This window comes from Jaculus jaculus, chromosome 1 (assembly GCF_020740685.1).
Source record: "Jaculus jaculus isolate mJacJac1 chromosome 1, mJacJac1.mat.Y.cur, whole genome shotgun sequence".
NCBI lineage: Eukaryota > Metazoa > Chordata > Mammalia > Rodentia > Dipodidae > Jaculus > Jaculus jaculus.
Window position 1 is genome coordinate 171,755,553 of NC_059102.1, and position 18,951 is coordinate 171,774,503.

Sequence of the window (18,951 nt, forward strand, 5' to 3'; positions counted from 1 at the left end):
CTCAGATCATCACTGGGGGGAGTAAAAGGAATGTCCTTCACACATTAGAATGTTTGGGAGTGGGGCTGGAGACGTGGCTCAGTGGGTCAAGTTCTTTCCACACAAGTGTAAAGTCCTGAGTTTGGATCCACAGCACCCAGGCAAGAATCAGGTGTGGTGGTGCACACCTGTAACCCCAGCACTGGGAGGCAGAGATAGGAGGACCACCAGGGCTTGTTGGCTAGGTAGTCAAGCAAAATCAGTGAGCTTTAGGTCCAGTGAGATATGCTGCCTCAAAAAATAAGGTGGAGAGAGATTGAGGAAGATACCCAGCATTGACCTCTACCCTCCACAGGCATATATGCCTGCACATGCATCTGTGCACACGAACCCCACACATATGAATAGTCTTACACATGCACCATACACATGCAACATAAAAAGCCCACTACCCCCAAAGACAGAGAGGGAGAATGGAATGTCTCTATTGGCGTCAAATCCAGAGTAGCGGCACAGGGTTGGTCAAGTTCATCGCTTAATGATTTCCTTAAGGAACTAAACTCTATCCAGTGTGGCTTCATTTTAAAACAGAACTGGTCTCATCTCTTTTTTAAACTCTTTATTGATAGTTTCCATAAATATAGAAAATTTACCATGATCCCCTCCCATGACTATCCTTTTCCTCCTCCAAAATCCCCCCTATCCACTGAATCCCTTCTTTCCAACTGATATCACTTGTATTTTGATGTCATAAGTTCCCCCTGTCCCCAATTTTTCAAGACATGTAGGTAGTGTCAGCCACTGTGAAGTCATGAATGCCAAGGCTACTTTGTGTCTGAAAGACAGCATTGTAATCACTCCTCTCCTTCCTTTGGCTCTTAGATTATTTCCACCATCTCTTCCACAGTGGTTCCTGAGCCTTGGAGAGTACAATAGAGATGTGTCACTTAGTGCTAAATACTCCACTGTCACTTCTTCCTATCGCTTTGGCCAGTTTTGAGTCATGCCAGTGGTCACCATCATCTGAAAAGAAAAGCTTCTCTAACCAAAAGTGAGAGTAATATTCATATATGGGCATAAACATAATTGTTTAGAGGGCAGTTTGGTGGACATAATATATCTATTTAGCCAGATAACAGTATTAGTTTTCCCCCAGGGCTTTTGACCTCCTAAGTCATAGGCAGTATTAGTTTTCCCCCAGGGCTTTTGACCTCCTAAGTCATAGGCATTTGACTAGGTTTTCAGCACCATGCATAAATTCCCTCACATAGAGCGAGGCTCATATCCAGTCAGAAAGTAGTTGGTTTACCCCAAGCAGACATGTCACCACTGCAGAACTAGTACCATCTTGATTATTAATTGGCGTCTAGAATATCCAAGAGTGCATATCTCCTTATCTCCTTGTTTGTCTTCACAATGACAATGACAAAGTGGCATGAGTCAGTTAGACATTTTGTCACTGTTACAAAATACCAGAGAAAATAGCTTAAAGGAGGCTCATGGTTTCAGAGGTGTCAGTCTGTGTCTGGCAACCCAGGCCAAGGCAGAACATCATAGTATGAGGGGGTGGTAAAGCAGAACTGCTCATCTCATGGCAGCCAGGAAGCTGAGAACAGACATCACACTCTTCCCTATCCATCTCTTCCTCCAGCCAGGTCCTACAGTTTCTAGTCCCTCCAGAAACAGTACTACCAGCTCAGGACCAAGCCTCCAACTCATGAGCTGGGACCATTTCATACGCAAACTGTAACATGACCCCTTTTCATTATGGAATGAAAGAATTTTCTTTCTGTCTGGATTTCTTAGGTCAAAACCCATCCAAGTTAGTCATTTTAGAAGGGTATATATACTGATTGCCTTGGTCAGGGCTCCAGAAGTGGCCCCTGGCTAAGGCATTGAGATTACATGATTGTTTTGGACTCATCTGGACAGTCATACCAAGGAGATCAACCCTGATCTGCATCACTGATGACGAGTTGCTGAGAGGTGGTAGTCAAACAATATCTACTACAGTTGCCTATGTCCAGGTATCACCAGCATCTTGCCTGTATTTGAAATAGAGAAAGACTCAGGCCATTCATTTACCTGTTTAATACATGTATGAAATGACTACTTGGCATCAAGCCCAGGTTCTGGGGCTGGAGATTGTGCAATGACCACAGAGGTCTCTTCACAAGTACTTGCCACATCAAAATTTGGCTCAGAACTCTCCTTTTCAACAAGGCCTCCTTCCTTAACCCTGCATCTTGTGCTCAACTCTGTCATTCTTCTGTTCCTTCCTCCTTCACTCTCTTCTCCCCTTCCTCTTGTCCTGGTTCTGTCTTTATGTCTCTCTATAACACATGTTATGGTTTGAAGTGAAATGCATATATATATTGTACAGCAACACATACTCTTAGGGATTTTGGCTTTATAAGACTATCTGTTTGTTTTAGTCCCCACAGTTGCATACTCTGTGCTGATTTTTATTGAATGTGCACATTGCTCAGTTGAAGTTTAGAATTTGCCAGTAAATTGTTTCACCCAGTCCACTAGAATACTTGCTTAGCAAGCAAACTCAACACCTAGGATTAATTCTGTGGTTGGATTGGGGGACAAGAGCTACACCTGGCACCTTAAACTCATATCCTGAAAGTGTATAAAGGTGGATCACCACATCTAAGAACACTGCAGGTAAGTAGAAAACCCAAGCATCAAATCAACTCAGGATGTAAAAATCACTACATTATAATACAAGAAACACAAAGAATCAAGACAATACAATCCCACCCAAAATTATAAATCCATCATAAGTGATCACCAATGAGACTGTTTTAGATGGAACGCCTGACAAAGATTTTTTTAAAAATGATTGTATCAACACTCCAAAAAATCAAAGACAAAAGGAAAGGAATCAAAGAAGAAAACAAAGGAACTAAAGAAGAAAACAAACTCCTGAAAGAGAACACAGGAAACCAGCTTAATGAAATAAGGAGGTCATTACAAGATATGAGTAAGGAAATAGACATACTGAAGAAAAACCAGGCTGAAATTATAGCTCTGAAAAACACAGTCAGTCATATAAAAAACTGTGGAATGTTTCACCAGTAGAATGGATCAAGGAGAGAACAGAATATCTAAACTAGAAGACCAGATGGCAGACCTAATACACTCCAACAAAGAGAAACACAAGCTACTAGAAAGGTATGAATGGGAACTTCCAGATATCCGGGACACTATGAAAAGTTCAAGCATAAGAATTCAGGGTATAAGAGAAGGAGAAGAATTTCAATCCAGAGGCTTAGTAGGCAGTTTCAACAAAATCATAGAATAAAATTTTCCCCAAATTGGGAAAAAAAATACCAATACAGATACAAGAAGTTTTTAGAACACCAAGCAGACAAAACCTGGAAAGAACCTGTATATTGAAAGTAGTTAGAGAGAAAAAGCAAATCACCTACAAAGGCAAATCCATCAGAATAGCAGCAGATTACTCAACACAAACTTTAAAAGCCAGAGGGCTTGGAATGATGTATTCCAAGTTCTGAAAGATAACAACAGTCAACCAAGATTATTTTATCTGCAAAGCTATCTATCTAAATTGGTGGAGAAATAAGGACATTCCACAACAGAAACAGGCTAAAAGAATTTATGACAAGTAAACCAGCTCTACAGAAAATACTTGAAGGAATTCTTGGGCTGGAGAAATGGCTTAGAGGTTAAGGCATTTGCCTGTGAAGCCAAATGACCCAGCGTTGAATTCCCCAGGACCCATGTAAGCCAGGTGCACAAGGAGCACATGCGTCTGGAATTCATTTGCAGTGGCTAGAGGCCCTGGCACACCCATTCTCTCTCTGTCTGTCTCTCTTCTTTTTATCTCTCTCTGTGCTTGCAAAGAAAGAAAGAAAGAAAGAAAGAAAGAAAGAAAGAAAGAAAGAAAGAAAGAAAGAAAGAAAGAAAGAAAGAAAGAAACAAAGAAAGAAAGAAACAAAGAAAGAAAGAAACAAAGAAAGAAAGAAACAAAGAAAGAAAGAAAACACTTGAAGGAATTCTTTTTTTTCTTTTCACAATTTTTATTAACAATTTCCATAATTATAAATAGTATCCCATGGTAATACCTTGTCCCTGCCCCACTTTCCCCTTTGAAATTCCATTCTTCATCATATTACCTCCCCATCTCAATCATTGTACTTACATATATACAATACCAACCTATTAAGTACCCTCCTCCCTTCCTTTCTCTTCCCTTTATATCTCCTTTTTAACTTACTGGCTTCTGCTACTAAGTATTTTCTTGAAGGAATTCTTAATGCTGAAGAGAAAGCAAAACACACACAGAAGGAAAAAGGAAAAAAGAAAAAAGACAAATGAAACTCAAATAACAGTTAAAAACGAGTAAAGGGAAAACAGGAAGCACTACAAAATAAGAACAATGGCAAGAATAATTACATACCTTTCAATAATAACTCTTATTATCAGTGGCCTTAATGCCCCAACAAAAAGACACAGGCTTGCAATCTGAATTAAAAGGCAGGATCCTGCCATTTGTTGCCTCCCTGAAACTCATCTCTCAATAAAAAAATACACACTGTCTTAGGGTGAAAGGATGGAAAATGGTATTTCAAGCAAGTGGTCCTAGGAAACAAGCAGGGGTTGCTATCCTAATAGCTGACAGGATATATTTCAAACCAACATTAGTGAGGAAAGATAAAGAAGGTCATATTATGCTGATTAAAGGAACACTCTAACAGGTGGACATTACAATCCTAAACATGTATGCACCTAACATGGAGGCTCTGAATTTCATCAAACAAACACTATTAGACTTAAGGTCACAGATAAAACCAAACACAATTGTAGTGGGTGACTTCAATACCCCACTCTCATCAATTGACAGGTCATCCTGGGAAAAAAAATAAACAGAGTAACATCTGCATTAAATAACATCATGGAACAAATGGACCTAACAGATATCATCAGAACATTCCATTCAAATGCTGCAGAATATACATTTTTTTTCAGCAGCACATGGAACAATCTCTAAGACACAAACAAGCTACACAAACAGGAAAACTGAAATAATCCCTTGTACTCTATCTGACCACAATGGGATTAAACTGCAAATCAGCAACAAGAGAAACTACAGAGCATACAGCAATTCATGGAGACTAAACAGTACACTATTGAATGATCAATGGGTCATTGAAGAAATCAAAAAGGAGGGCTGGAGAGGTGGCTTAGCGGTTAAGCGCTTGCCTGTGAAGCCTAAGGACCCTGGTTTGAGGCTCGGTTTCCCAGGTCCCACCTTAGCCAGATGCATAAGGGGGCGCTCGCGTCCGGAGTTTGTTTGCAGAGGCTGGAAGGCCCATTCTCTCTCTCTCCCTCTATCTGTCTTTCTCTCTGTCTCTGTCGCTCTCAAATAAATAAATACATAATTTTTAAAAAGAAATCAAAAAGGAAATCAATAAATTCATAGAATCAAATGATGATGAGCATACAACATACCAAAACCTTTGGGACACAATGAAGGCAGTCCAAAGTGGGGAATTTGGGCTGGAGAGATGGCTTAGCAGTTAAGTGCTCACCTGTGAAGCCTAAGGACCCCGGCTTGAAGCTCGATTCCCCAGGACCCACTTAGCCAGATGCACAAGGGGGCGTAGACATCTGGAGTTTGTTTGCAGTGGCTGGAAGTCCTGGCGCACCCATTCTCTCTCTCTCTCTCTCTCTCTCTCTCTCTCTCTCTCTCTCTCTGTCTCACTCTTTTTCTCTGTCACTCTCAAATAAATAAAAATAAACAAAAAAATTAGACAAAAAGTGGAAAATTTACAGCACTAAGTGCCTATATTGAGAAATTAGAGAGCTCACAATTAAACAATTTAATGCTTCACTGTTAGGCCTTGGAAAAAGAACAAGACAAATCAGAAATCAGTAGATGGGAAGAAATAATAAAGATTAGGGCAGAAATTAATAAAATAGAAACCAAAAAAATCAATCCAAAGAATCAATGAAACAAAGAGTTGGTTCTTTGAAAGGATAAACAAGATTGATAAACCCTTAGCAAATCTGACTAGAAGAAAGAGAGAAGAGACAAAAATTAATAAAATTAGAGATGAAAAAGGAACCATTACAACAGATACAAAAGAAATTCAGAAAATCACAAGGACATACTTTAAGAATATATATGCCTCTAAGTTTGAAAAATCTGAAAGAAATGGATGGTTTCTTTGACTCCTATGACCTACCAAAATTAAATCAAGACGAGATAAACTATTTAAGAAGACCTATAACAAGTACAGAGATCCAAGCAGTTATGAAAAGTCTCTCAGCTAAAAAATAGTTCAGGCCTAGACAGATTCACTGGTGAATTTTACCACACCTTCATGGAAGAACTAACACCATTGTTTCTCAAACTTTTCCATAAAATATAAGGGGAAAGAATTCTATTGAACTCCTTTTATGAAGCCAGCATCACCTTGATACCAAAACCAGACAAAGACAGAAAAAAGACCTACAAGGTTTCCTAAAAGAAAAACAGATTTCTGTCAGAGTACTTGATGACCCACCAAAGGTTAGTGGTAAGACCTTACTGCTGAAGACACCTTATGTTGTTGACATGTAAAATGGAATGCCACGGCTGGAAGCTGGCAGAGAGTCAGTCCCTAGATAGTCAGCACATCTAGTGCCAGAAGGTGCTACATGGGCGACTGGGGGAAAGTGACCAAGATCTGCCTAAGCAACTCATGGTCTAACCTACTTAACAGGAAATAACCTGTTGTGATGCTCACATAAGTGCAATAGTTGCACACAGCCATGGTGGGAAACCAACTGTTCTTGATTTGGCTAAATGATCCCCTCAGTGGTACAGGACCCATAGCTGGAGCTGGGAAACAAGTCAGCTCTCCATTATCAAGCTACCACCAATCGTGGGCTACAAGCAGGCCTGCACCTATTAAATTATCTATTAAAAAAAATAAGGATTATCTCATTTATCTGGTGCTAACTTACTCTCCTTTGGAGAATCTGCTTCTCTTTTTCAGATAGACGCAGATCCTAAGGAGAGAACTATCCCATTATACCTCAAAAGGGCCCCAGCTGAAACTAAGAACAATGGGCGAAACAAGCAAGGGTGCTGTTTTCTTGGTGAAATGGGTACCAGCGCAAGGGAGAAGGAGATTGACACAGAGAACAATCAACTCCTACCATATCAGATATCTAGAGACCCAGAGGCCCCCAACACCTCATCACTGAAGCAGACCCAAAATGAACCCAACATGGCTCAGGGAAATTTTGCGGAAGAGGGGACAGAAAGAATGTCAGAGCCACATGTTGGGTCATGATATGCAGAGACATTTCTCCTACCCATAACTGTGGGCTAACTCCACAATGCATGACCCATATATCTCAACAAGGAGGGGCCAGGGGGAGAGGGTAGTACATGGATGAGCCTAACAATGGTACCAACTTGACTGTATTCACTGAGTACAAAACTAATTCGTAAAACAATTAATAAATTTAAGAAAAGAAAAAGAAATTAAAATAAATGTAATAAAAAAGAAGAAATGACAAGTAGCAGATTAAAAAAATAGAATGTTATGATGGTTTGATTCAGGTGTCTCCCATAAACTTGTTTTCTGAATAATAAAAAAAAAATTCAAAACTAAAAAAGAAAAAATTCCAATGGCATTCTTTACAGAAATGGATAAAAACAGCCCTAAAGTGCATTTGGAAGCACAAGAACCCTCAAATAGCCAAAACAATTTTGAGCAACAAAAATAAGGCTGGTGGTATCACCACACCCGATTTTAAGCTATATTACAAAGCCACAGTAACAAAAACAGCATGGTATTGGCACAAAGACAGACATGTAGATCAATGGAACAGAATAGAGCACCCAGATGTTCATATAGGCAACCAAAGCCATTTGATTTTTCATGATCATGCTGAAAATATTCATTGGAGAAAAGATAGCTTCTTCAACAAGTGGTGCTAGGAAAACTGGATATTATGTGTAGAAGGATAAAAACAGATCCTTGTGTTTCTCCAGGCACAAGAATCTTATCAAAAGCAGTCTATACATTTAATGCAATCCCCATTAAAATTCCAATGGTACCTGCCTAGCAAGCAGGAAGCCCTAGGTTTGGACCTCTAAGACTTCATAAAGCAGGTGTGGTGGTTCAAGTTTGTAATCCAAGCACTCAGGAGGGGAAAGCAGGAGGTTCATAAGAAGCTCAAAGTAATCCTCAGCTACATAGTGAGTGCAAGGTTAACTTGAACTATATGAGACCCTGTTCCATCAAAACGGAAGGTACTGGGCCAGTTGCTCATTGGATAAAGAACTTGTCACACAAACACGAAGACCAAAGTTTGAATCTCTAGTGCCTATGGAAAAGCCAGCCAGAGTGCCTTGTACCTGTAATCTCAGCACTGGGAACGTGAAGACAGAGGATCCCTGGGGCTTGTTGCCAAGCTAGTATAGTTGAACCAATGAGCTCCAGGTTAGTGGTAGCGCACACTTTAATCCCAGCACTTGAGAGGCAGAGGTAGGTGGGTCACTGTGAGTTCAAGACCACCCTGAGACTACAGAGTGGATTCCAGGTCAGCCTGGGCCAGAGTGAGACCCTACCTCAGAAAACAAAAAAAAGATGGAGAGTGATTGAGGAAAATTGATATGGACCTCTGTCTTCTACATACACATGTACACAGGTGCACATGCACCTGAATACACACAAATACATATACAGAATGCATGCACTCCTCACACACATGAGGAGAAGGAGGAGGGAAGGATGCACATTTTGTGGAATCATGGGCTATTTGTATTTAGGTCTTTCCTGTTCTTCATGTATGCCTCCCAAGAAAGAGTGGTCACCTTAGCACGAGACTCTCCAGTCACTACAGGATCCAGTCTTGAGAGACTGGTTCTGTGGTTCTGGGCCCCAGCTGGCTTCTGTCACACCAGGAGAGGGCGGGTGAGTGGTGTTCCGGGTGTAGGAATGTGTGATGAAAACCGAGAAGCTCCAATTCCTAGCGGTTCCCAGGAGGATGGTCCTTGAGAGCAGGAAGCCATTACGCTACTTGGTATGTTAAAAGCAAAAGCAGTTCAACTTCAGAGATTGTTAACACTGCTTACTGCCGGCTACTAGGAAGGAGATTTGTTGGATGAATTCCCACGTGATAGGGGCCTTTTGCAGAAGGATTTGATTTTTTTGAATCCCAGAGAAGTAAGGTAAGAGTTGACTGTTAAAAAATATTGATTTTAGGATGAATTTAAGGATGACTGATTTTACAGCATGAGGAACAAAGTAGTGTATAAATATGACACAGAGTGATGCCTGAATAGCATTGGGGCCAGCAGGTCTCACTGTATGAGTGCATGGAGGTCAACACTGGGTATCTTCCTCAGTCATTTGCGACCTTAGGGCCTTTAAAAATATTTTTATTTATTTACTTGCAAGGGGAGATGAAAAGAGAGAGAGAGAGAGAGAGAGAGAGAGAGAGAGAGAGAGAGAGATACATCTTTGTGTATCTGACTTTATGTGCGAATTGAACCCAGGCCATCAGGCTTTGAAAACAAGAGCCTTAATTGCTGAGCCATCTCTCCAGTCCCCCAACTTAGGGTTTATTTATTTATTTATTTATTTTGAGACAAAGTCTCTAATTGAGCCATGGAGCTCACCATTTCAGCTAGCTGCAAATACTTAGGAATCCTTCTGTCTCTGCCTTCCCAGAGCTGGAATTAAAGTGCATTCCACCATGCCTGGCTTTTATGTGGATGCTGGAGTCTGTACTCAGGTCCTCATGATTAGCCATTTCCCCAAGGAGCTACAGGCTAGTCACAAACATCGAGAATATACATGTATACACATGTACAGCACTATGTAATTTCAAGGGAGAGATAGAACATTTCCAGGCACCCAAAGACTCCATCCTGCTTGGCATGGTTTGGGTGTGAAATGTCCCCTGCAAACTCATGCGTTTGAGCCCATGGTCCCCAGATGCTGGCACTGTTTTGGGTAGCTGCGGAGTCTTTATGCGATGAGATCTGGTTCTAGGAAGGAAGACGCTAGGGGAGAAGCAGCCTTTGAAAGTTATAGCCCATCCCTGGTTCTGGTCTCCTCTCTGCTTGTTAATGCTCCAAGATGTTCCTGCCATCACGATGGCTGTTATCCCTGAACCATGAACCAAAATGAGCATGGTTTCCATTAAGTTGTTTTTGTCAGGTATTGGATCACAATAATGAGGAAAGTAATAATACAGTCCCCTCCTCGCCCATGGCATGATCCCCCCTCTCTCTTCAAGAGTGACTAAATAGTTGCTCTACCTACTTCTATTGCTCTTGGTAATCTGTCTGTTTTTCAACTTCTCATGGGTAGAATTTCATGTTATAAAACCTTTCTTTTGGGCTGGAGAGATGGCTTAGCGGTTAAGCGCTTGCCTGTGAAGCCTAAGGACCCCGGTTCAAGGCTCGGTTCCCCAGGTCCCACGTTAGCCAGATGCACAAGGGGGCGCATGCGTCTGGAGTTCGTTTGCAGAGGCTGGAAGCCCTGGCGCGCCCATTGTCTCTCTCTCCCTCTATCTGTCTTTCTCTCTGTGTCTGTTGCTCTCAAATAAATAAATAATTAAAAAAATTAAAACCTTTCTTTTGTCTGTTTTTATTTATTTTGATTTGCTTTGCTTGTTTTTTTGAGGCAGGGCCTCATGTAGCCCAGGATAGCCTCAAACTCACTATGTAGCTGAGGATGACGTTAAACTCCCTGTTTTCCACCTTCCAAGTGCTTGGTCTATGTGGTTCTCAGAACTAAACCCAGGGCCTCATGCCTGCTAGGCAAGAATTTTATCAGCTGAGCTACACCCCAGCCCCATGTTACTGTTTTCTTTTGTTTTACATCATGTATGTGAAATGTGCATACCAAAGATTTTTTCTTTTGTTGTGGAGTAGTATCCATTCCATGAATAAAAGACAATTCTCTTATCCACATGCTTTATCAAAGGGTGATTTCCAGTTTAGGGCTGTAGTGAATCATGCTGTAGTAAGTAACTGCTCTTTTGCTCATTACTGGGTGAGCATATGTACTCATTTCTCAGGTGAATATCTTAAGTGCAATTATTTGGTCATAGGGTGGGGGTGATAGGCTTGTAATGTGGCAACTTGGCTAAGCTGAATTCCCTTATCTGTGTGTTTCTGGTGAGGGTGGGCGATGAGGGAGATGTGGAGGGGATCCTGATGGTGGAAAGGAAGCAGCAGTGAGTTTTTCTCTTGGACACTGGTCTCTGGTCTCTGACAAGCCTGGCAGGCACATAGCCACCTCTGGCTCCTCTTCTGGCTTCTATTCTTATTTATTTATTTTATTGGCAACTTCCATAATTGTAGACAATAACCCATGGTAATTCCCTCCCTACCCCCACTTTCCCCTTTGAAACTCCACTCTCCATCATATCCCCTCCCCCTCTCAATCAGTCTCTCTTTTATTTTAATGTCATGATCTTTTCTTCCTATTATGATGGTCTTGTGTAGGTAGTGTCAGGCACTGTGAGGTCATGGATATCCAGGCCATTTTGTGTCTGGAGGAGCACGTTGTAAGGAGTCCTACCCTTCCTTTGGCTCTTACTTTCTTTCTGCCACCTCTTCCACAATGGACACTGAGCCTTGGAAGATGTGATAGAGGTGTTTGAATGCTCAGCACTCCTCTGTCACTTCTTCTTAGAACCATGGTGCCTGCTAAGTCATCCCATGGTCACTGCCATATGAAAGGAGAAACTTCTCTAACCAAAAGTGAGAGTAGCATTAATATATGGGTATGAGCATTAAGAAAAGTGCTTACTGGTCAGTTTGGTGAGCATAGTATATACATTTTGCTAGGCATCAGTAGACATTATACCCTTAGGGTTCATGACACCCCTGCTGTAGGTTTTCAGTATCAGGGATGTATTAACTCCCATGGAGTGGGCCTCCAGTCCAATTAGAGAACAGTTGGTTTCCTCCATAACAGACATGCCACTATTGCACCCATTGGCTCATTTGTCCTGGCTGGCCAAATATAAAGCTTGCAGTGTCCACTGTTGAGTATCTTCACTGGTGATTTCTCTCTCCCCTATTGAACTACAAGCTTTTTCCAGTATTCTGTCAGCTGGTCTACATGGAGGAGGCTTGCAGCTCAGCTCTAGCAGAATTTCTCAGTGACCTTGCAGCTCAATATGTGGAGTCTTCAGCAATAGGGTCTTACCATCTATTCCTGGTGGGAAACCAAGGGCCTTGGTAATGGCTTATAATTTTTGGGGGGTTATCAGTGATGGCCCTGACCATTAACTCACAGGAAGGTATTCCATCCCTGGCACTGAAAATTTTCTAGTAACAATCTATGGCTTTTGAGTGTTCCATTTTCCAAAAAATTAGGTTTCCATATGACTTATTTATATCCTCTTAGATTTTGATTAGCTCTCCCTCCACCTTTCCTTTACTCAATCTTTTCCCCTGACCTCACTTAGGCCTTTTCACCCCTATTAATCTTTTCTTTTACTTACATGTGGCTTCTACTCTTTAGTGGGATGTGTGTGAAGTGACCTTTGTGGGGAAGTTCATGGGCTTATGCAAAATACCCATAGCACCAGTGACTACAATAACAAAAACTGGCATGAGCTTAAGTCTTCTCAGTCTATTCTTTTGGGGTTCCAATTTGTACTTGTGGGGTCGAGTCAAGTCTGAATCTTCTCCACTGTGTAGTGTATCTGATCATGGCTGCGTGACCTGGGAATTCAAACTCCTACACTAAATGCTAAATAATAAATGCTAAATAATAGCTCTTCAAGACATCTTTGCCAGTGTCAATGTTAATACCAAACACACACACACACACACACACACACACACACACACACACACACACACATTCTGATTCGCTGTTTGAACCTGGCTGATTTAGTGGAAAGTACAGACATTTTCCCAAGTGCCTGTTCAGCCATACTCTGTTCTGTAGCCTTACCTTGCCTTGTTCCTTCATTCTTTTTAATTTTACCCATTCTGGTAGCTGGGTCTATTAGTCTATTAGTAACTTAACTTTTCTCATTGTTGTCACAAAACCTGACAGGTAAAGAAGAGGAAATGTTTGTTTTGACTAAGGGGGTTCAGTCAGTCATGGTGGGAGGAGTATGAAGTAGTTGGTGTTCAGCTCATTTCTCCTTTGTGTGTGTGTGGTCTGTGGTATATGCACATGTGTGTTTAGATGTGTGACCCATGCACATGTATGCAGAGGCCAGAGGAGAACTCTGGGTGTCCTGTTATTGCACATCTTCAGATTTCCTTGAGATGGGGTCTCTCTGTCTCTCAACCAGGAACTGTTATCTGTCAGTGAGGCTCAGAAATGCCCTGATCTTCACTCCCTGAGAATTGGGATTACAAAAGTGCCAGGCCACATGCAGCTTTTTAGGTCGATTCTGGGGAGGCAAACTTTGTAGTCTCAGGCCTAACTGGCCCTCATGCTGAAGTGACAAACACTGTAAAACTGCTGAGTCACCCCCCCACCCGTTTTCTCTTCAGTTAGTCCAGGATCCCAGCCCGTGGGGTGGTGCCACCCAGAACTGGATGAGTCTTCACCCCCCAACTAACCTAATCTAGAAACTCCTTCACAGACATCCACAGACATTTGTCTCCTAGGTGATAGTAGATCCAACCAAGCTGAAAATTGAGATTAACTGTCACAATCTCTTAGGCTGTAGAAAAGAGAATGAATCAAGGAGAAATAAGAGGAAAAGTACTTCAGAGACCAAGATGAGGGTGGTGGTGGGTTGTGTAAGGAGGTCTCCATAGAGAGTCTAGAAGCAATCAAGTAGATAATCAAAATCGACCATCAGGGTGGATATCTGCATTTTATTTATTATTTGTGTATTTATTTGTACTTATGGAGATAGGGAATTGTTTATACTTCACTTTCTTTGGGATAGGTTCACTTGCAAAGTGGCTTTACAAAGTGGCTTGCAAAGTGGATTTACATGGGTGCTGGAGAACTGAACCCAGGTTGGCAGGCTTTGAAAGCAAGTGCCTTTACCAATAAGTCATCTCCCCAGAACATTATCTGTTTTTTAAAAATATTTTACTTTTTCTAAAACAAATTTTATTTATTTTCAAGTAGAAAGAGATAGAGAGAAGAGAGACAGACAGAGAGAGAATGGACATGCCAGGGCCTGTAGCCACTGCAAACGACCTCCAAATGCATGTGCCCCTTTGGCATCTGGTTTATGTGGGTCCTGGGGAATCAAACCTGGGTCCTTTGGCTTCACATGCAAATGCCTTAACCACTAACCCATTTCTCCAGCCCTTTACTTTTTTTTTTTTGTTTTAATTTTTATTTATTCATTTGAGAACTACAGAGAGAGAAAGAGAGAGGGAGGGAGGGAGGGAGGGACGGAGAGAGAGAGAGAGAGAGAGAGAGAGAGAGAGAGAGAGAGAGAGAGAGGGAGAGAATGGGCAAGCCACGGCCTCCAGCCACTGCAAATGAACTCCAGATGCATGTGCCCCTTATGTTTGGCTAACGTGGGTCCTGGGGAATTGAGTCTCAAACCGGGGTGGCTTCACAGGCAAGCACTTAACCACCAAGCCATCTCTCCAACCCTATTTTTATTTTTATTTATTTATTTGAGAGAGAAAGAGGGAGAGAGGGAGAGAGAGAGAGAAAGAAAGAGCATGGGCACGCCAGGGCCTCCAGCCACTGCAAATAAACTCCAGATGTGTGCACCCCCTTGTGCACCTGGCTAATGTGGGTCTTGAGGAATTGAACCTGGGTCCTTCGGCTTTGCAGGCAAATGCCTTAACTGCTAAGCCATCCCTCCAGCCCTGTTTTTTTTTTTTTTTGTTGTTTTTTTTTGTTTTTTTTTTTAGGTAGTGTCTTGTTCTAGCACAGTCTGCTCTGGAATTCACTATGTGGTCTCAGGGTGACCTGAAATTCATGGCAGTCCTCCTACCTCTGCCTCCCAAGTGCTGAGATTAAAGGCATGTACCACCACGCCTGGCAAGTATATGTATTTTTTTGTTTTTCGAGGTACTGTCTCATCCTAGCCCAGGATAATCTGGAATTCATTATGTAGTCTCAGGCTGGCCTCGAATTCACAGTGATCCTCCTACCTCTGCCTCCTGAATGCTGGGATTAAAGGCATGTGCCACTACACCTGGCCCAATGTCTGTATTTAAAAATGAGCTCTCAGGCTGGAGAGATGGCTTAGTGGTTAAGCACTTGCCTGTGAAGCCTAAGGACCCCAGTTCAAGGCTCGATTTCCCAGGACCCATGTTAGCCAGATGCACTAGGGGGTGCACGCGTCTGGAGTTCGTTTGCAGTGGCTGGAGGCCCTGGCGCGCCCATTCTCTCTCTCTCTCTCTCTTTTTCTGTCTCTTTCTCTGTCTCTGTCACTCTCAAATAAATAAGTAAAAATGAACATAAAAAATATTTTTAAAAAATGAGCTCTCCTTTCTCTTCTTAAGGAAGTTCAAGGGCAAGAAACTGTTTTTAGAATCACAAGGAAAAATATACTTCTGTAATTTGCAGAAAAATGGATGGAACCTGAGGACATCACATCAAGCAAGAGAAGCCAGACCCAGGAAGATAAAGGCCACATGTGCTCTTACATAAATGGAAAAAGGTCAACCAAAAGTACACTGGTAAGTCCTAGGGACCGCAGGGGCTGCTGTGGGGAGCTGTTGAAGTTGGATGAAGGCTGCATGGATGTGATCATTGCACTGAACTATCACACCATGTCCTATTAATATGTAAAATTTATGTATATTAATTTGGAAAAGCAGTGTGTTTGAGGAAAGCTTTTGGTAGCTGAAGGAAGTCATTTGGTAGGGAGCTGTAGTTTTACCCTGACTGGCTGGATGATCTTGGTTGACTTTTTATCTCTGAGGGCTTCAGTTGCTTTCATCTATGAAATGAATTATTCATCATGGCTAACAAGTATTGATTGCTCACCAGATGCCAGACACTTTACACGTATTCACTTACTGAATTCTCTCGGTAGATGTTGGGGTGGGCGCTTCTATTATCCTTGACTTAGAGAAAGAAAAACTGATGTAGGTCATGTGTATAGAGTTTATATCACGGATATAGGTTCAAATTCAGATGGTTTGGCTTCCATGCCCATGTTTTCTAGCATCTATGACCTTTTATCTCAAGGAAATGTGGGGATAACATGGTAACATGGGAGGTTGGGCAGATGGCTCAGTGGGAAAAGAACTGTCTTACAAGCATGATGTGGTAATTGGAATATATGTCCCCTATAGACTCAGGTGTTTTGTTTTTTGAGGCAAGCCCAACAAACTGACCTTTTTTATGTGAGTGTGTGTGTGTGTGTGTGATAGAGAGAGAGAGAGAGAGAGAGAGAGAGATTGGCACGCCAGGGCCTCCAGCCACTGTAATCGAACTCCAGATGCGTGCGTCACCTTATGCGCATGCGCGACCCTTCACACGTGTGTCACCTATGCATGCATCTGTGCGTCTTCACACTTGTGTCACCTATGCATGCATCTGTGCATCTTCACACTTGTGTCACCTATGCATGCATCTGTGCGTCTGCCTTACGTGGGACTCCAACATAGGTCCCTAGGCTTCGCAGGCAAGTACTTTAACCACTAAGCCATCTTTGCAGCCCAGACGTTTTATTAAAACTTGTATCTTGGATCTCCAGCTTCCTGGCTGGAGATGTCACTGGGACAGATCCTGGTGTCCATTCCTAAGATATGTTTGGGGGTGGATCTGGTTTCCAGCAAAAAGGCATGCAGAGATCTGAGCACGGGGTCCTGCTTGCTGCCTGCTCCTACTGCTGCTTTGGCTTTTTCTGGCTGTTTGGTAGCTTCTTTCTGCTTGGGCTTAGGGAAGCAGTTTCTTATGCCATTGTTGGAACCTCCCCCTGGTCCTGTAAGCTTGAAATAAATTCCTTCCTCCCCTAAACTGTTTGTGGTTTGGATGTTCATCACAGCAATGTGAAGTGGTCCATAACACATGAGGACATGAGTTGGGTCCCCAGAACCCACATAAAAGCCAGGTGTGGTGGTGGTAGTGCTATAATCCCAGCTGTGGGAAGGTGGAGACAGGTGTATCCTTTGGGCTCACTGTCCATCCAGTATAGCCTATTTGGTGAGCTCCAGGCCAATGAGAGATTCTGTCTCAAAAAAGGTAGGTGGCATTCTTAAGGATGATACCTGAGATTATCCTCTGTTTTTCCCCATCCCATGCACATGCACCCCCTATCTGTGCACCCATTAAAAATGGTAACATGAGAGGTTGGAGAGATTGCTTAGCAGTTAAAGCACTTGCCTATGAAGCCTAAGCACCCATGTTCTACTCTCCAGATCCCATGTGAGCCAGATACAGAGGTAAGGCAAGTGCAAGGTCATACATGCCCACTAGGTGGCACAAGTGTCTGGAGTTCGATTGAAATGGCTGAGACCCCTGGCATGCCAATTCTCTCTCTCTCTCTCTCTCTCTCTCTCAAAAGAATGGTAACATGAACAAGAAGGCTCACAGTGGGCTGTAGGGTGAATGTGGAGTGATTCTTCTTCAGTGGGTCTCCATGACACCTTTCTGTTCAGTTCTGTTGAACTGCAGGGATGAATATAAACAAACAAGGAAATGAAGTATCCAGTCATGATCCTGTGACAAATGCAGCTGAAAGGCCGGGTCTCCATGGGATACAGAAAAAGCTCAAGCTGTCCTAAGGAGAAGACACCTGGAGTGCTCTCTACTCAGACGTCCTGGTCTTTGGCGAGTTGGAGGCTTTAGGAGATACATCAGGCATCACCTTTGTGCCAGTCCATCAGCTCCCTTCACCCTGACTTTGTCCTGGACAAAGAACCTTCTGGTATTGATTTCCTTTTCCAAAGGTCCGTCCTTCCTGAAAGATTGTGCTGACCAGTCAACCTCAGGATTCCAGGCTGCAAGTAGTTTCATTTCTCAGTATAAGTTGATAAACTGCATTTCAAGTTCATCAGTCAGGCTCTTGTGAATTTGTTTAGTGTGATTATTGCCTCTATACCTAGTCACAATAACTTGAACTCCCAGGGAGGGGCTGGGAAGGAATGGTATGAAAAAGACAGAGTAGACTTAGTATATGTAGAGAAAGGTTCATCCAGGAAGGCTTCATTGCCATGGGAAGAAGACTTCAGCACAGTGGTTAAACACCAGCTCTGAGGCCTACCTATTTGAGTTGGAAATTGAGTACTCCTTTACTCACTGGCCAAGTGATTTGGCCAAGTTGCCTCATTTCTCTGGACCTCATGGCCCTCACTATAAAAGTTCTCATAATGATAGTGCTCACCCTGTGGGGGTGATGTGAGCATTAAATAATGACAGCCAATCTTCAGTATTGTGGAGAGTTGGCTCCAGGACTTGTCCCCCTCATGATACCAAGAACCCACCAATGCATAAGCATAATACCTCTTAATAAAAGAGCATAATGGGGCTGGAGTAATGGCTTAGCAGTTAAGTCACTTGCCTGTGAAGTCTACAGGCCCAAATTTGATTCCCTAGTACCTACATAAACCAGATGCACAAGGTGGTGCATGTGTCTGGAGTTTGTTTGCAGTGGCTGGAGGCCCTGGTGCACCCATTCCCCCACTTTTTTTTTTCTTTTACTTTTTTAATGAGAGTCGTGGGGGTAGGGGAGAGCATGGGCACACCAGGGCTTCCAGCTATTTCAGTCAAACTCCAAGTGTATGTACCACCTTGTGTGCATTCACAACCTTGTGCATGCATCATCTTATGTCTGGCTTATGTGGGATCTGGGGAGTTGAACATGGGTCTTATGCTTTGTGGGCAAGCACCTTAACCACTAAACCATCTCTCTAGCCCTCTCTGTCTTGATCTGCCTATTTCTTTTAAATAAATAAATACATTTTAAAAAAGCATAGTAGCCACATTCAATGTCAACACATTCTCTATTATCCTTGAAATCATTTCTAGATTACACATAGTATGTCATATGATGCAAATGTCATGTCATCATTGTTAC

At 42.4% G+C, this 18,951-nt stretch overlaps 1 long non-coding RNA gene across 1 annotated transcript; it reads left to right on the top strand.

Moving 5' to 3' along the window:
• Positions 1-9,049: 9,049 nt before the first annotated feature.
• On the top strand, positions 9,050-17,760 carry LOC123460070. Its single transcript, XR_006636778.1, has 3 exons — positions 9,050-9,184; positions 15,492-15,604; positions 17,534-17,760. It is a non-coding gene; the product is annotated as an uncharacterized LOC123460070 (long non-coding RNA).
• The last annotated feature ends 1,191 nt before the right edge of the window (positions 17,761-18,951 follow it).